Source organism: Crocodylus porosus, unplaced genomic scaffold (genome assembly GCF_001723895.1).
Source record: "Crocodylus porosus isolate Cpor-Errol unplaced genomic scaffold, CroPor_comp1, whole genome shotgun sequence".
Lineage (NCBI taxonomy): Eukaryota > Metazoa > Chordata > Crocodylia > Crocodylidae > Crocodylus > Crocodylus porosus.
Window position 1 is genome coordinate 5,522,879 of NW_017728910.1, and position 2,235 is coordinate 5,525,113.

The window sequence follows — 2,235 nt, forward strand, 5'->3', positions numbered from 1 at the left end:
CCCACACTCCTACCACCCCACCAGACCAGGCTCTGCACTCCTGCTGCCCCACTGGCTTGGGCCCCATGCTCCTACCACCCCGCTGGCCCGGGCCCCATGTTCCTGTTGCCCCACCAGCCCGGGCCCCGCACTCACACCCCCTGCCCACCCCTTCTCACTGCCACTGCCATTCCTCTCCACCCACCCACCCACCGGTCACTCCAGCGCCATGTGCCAGAGCGGACTGCATGCTCCTGCCGTCCTGCTCTGGTCCCCACTGGCCCTGGGCACTGGCCTGGGCTCCATGCTCAGGTCCCCTGCCTGCCCTCCCCACCCCCTTCTCACCACCGCTGCCACCAGCACTCATCTCCGCCCACTCCAGCAGCAAGTACCAAAGCAGACCTCAAGCTCCTGCCACCCCACCCTGGGCCGCCACCACACTCACCGCTTCATTCAACAACACTGCCATTGCCGCTTCTCCCCACCCCTGCGTTCAGCGTTACAGTGAAACACGCTGAGCAGTTAGTGGAACCAGGTAGGTATTTTAAGTGAGTGCTATAGTGAAACTGTGGTAAGTGAAACTGCATTAAGCAAGGATTGCCTGTACAAATTCTCAGAGAATTAGCCACAACTGACTCCCAGTAAACTTCTGCAACAGAATAATCTCTTTTGCAGACAGACACTGGGGGAGTTGTTCTTCTTAATGTAGTGCTATGGGCTAAGTCACATCACCAGAGGAAGATCCAGAGACTGAATTTTTACAGTGAGGGGTACAGGTGGTATCAAAAGACGTAGCACCTGGAAGAGAACACTACAGTACAAAGCCTCTCCATGTTCAATTATAAAAGCTAAATTTTCCCAGTCTTCTGTAAAAACAAGTCTCCAACCTTGCAAAATGTGAAAAAGAAGCATTGATACCAACTTTGTTAAAAAAAAATCCTTTTTTTCCCAGTTATAAAAAGTTTTTTTGTTTTAAAAATCTACCACATACACCATACATGGAACCATATATATATACATCCTTCATTTTTAGAACAAGTGCTATAAAAATTACATACCTGATGAACTGCAGTGAGAAACCAACACAAGTAAACTGTTGATTAACAGTGTCCCTGAAAAAAGGTTTTTGTTTTTCCCTGCCTAAACCTGACCTAGTAATGATTTAGTAATCATATTACTAAGAAGCATATAGAAGTTTCGGTGACAGGTACAACAGAGTTGGGAATGTAATAACAAAATCATTTTTCATCAGAAATTGCCCATTTTGTTGAAATTAAAACTTTCCTAGGATCATAGATACCAGCCTCAACAGAAAGTTTCTCAGGTCCAGGATGGAATTTCTTGTCACAACAGGAGAGAGGAAGAGAGCCACTGCAAAACAGCCAGCAGCCCACAATTAAAGTATTGACTTGGGATATGAAAGACTCAGAATTGAATCCATCTTCTGACAGATTCAGTTTAAGGACTTGAGCCTCAGTCCTAATTATGTTAGGTGAATACCCTAAAAATTGGGTTATTAGTTAATCTAGGATAAGTCATTCTCTGATCTTTTGACTAGAAATTCCCTCCAGGACCCAACTGATGGGACACCAGAGAGCACTGGAGAAATATATTCTACAGTTCATTGGTTATAGCACTTCTGGAGAGATGAGAGACTAAGGTTCAGGTACCGAATCCAGTGAATATTTCATTCTTTGTACAAAAAAGAATGTATAATTATACATAGACAAACAAACAAACAAACAAAGTGCTAAAGCTCAAACAAGAGAGACTGAGAACCTACCCCATCTACACACCAGCACATTAGCTTTTCCAGAACTGGTCTTTCTTATTTTTCACAAAAAATATTAGGGTTTTTGTTTTGTCCTGATACAGAAAAAGAAAACTTTGATATCTCAAAAATCTTCACGAAACAGGAAGATCATTTCCCACCCAGCCCTAACATACAATACAGTACCCAATAGTTGTAAGACTTCAATTTTTTTAAAGGAAAAATGCTATGGAAGTACACATTATTGTTTTTATTAACAACAACAACAATACATATCATAATTTCATGAGCTGGGTTCACTTTCTAAGAGTTGACAATTTTTCTTCTAGAACTTAGACTCTCACAGATCAGAGGATCAAAGGAAAGTAGGGCTGAAAGGGACCTCACATAGTTATCCAGATCCCTGCTCAAAACAGGATCATCTCCAACTTCACCATCCCAGGCAAGTGTCTGTCCAAACTGCTCTTGAATATTTCCAAGGATGG

The 2,235-nt window shown here is 43.4% G+C and overlaps 1 protein-coding gene across 1 annotated transcript in view; it reads right to left on the reverse strand.

The window, feature by feature from the left end:
* VEPH1 (ventricular zone expressed PH domain containing 1) overlaps window positions 1-1,412 on the reverse strand; it is a 173,951-nt gene extending 172,539 nt beyond the window's left edge. The window contains exon 1 of the mRNA XM_019532639.1: window positions 1,389-1,412. The gene's annotated coding sequence lies outside the window, so the exon portion shown is untranslated. The remainder of the gene's footprint in view (window positions 1-1,388) is intronic.
* Window positions 1,413-2,235: the final 823 nt, after the last annotated feature.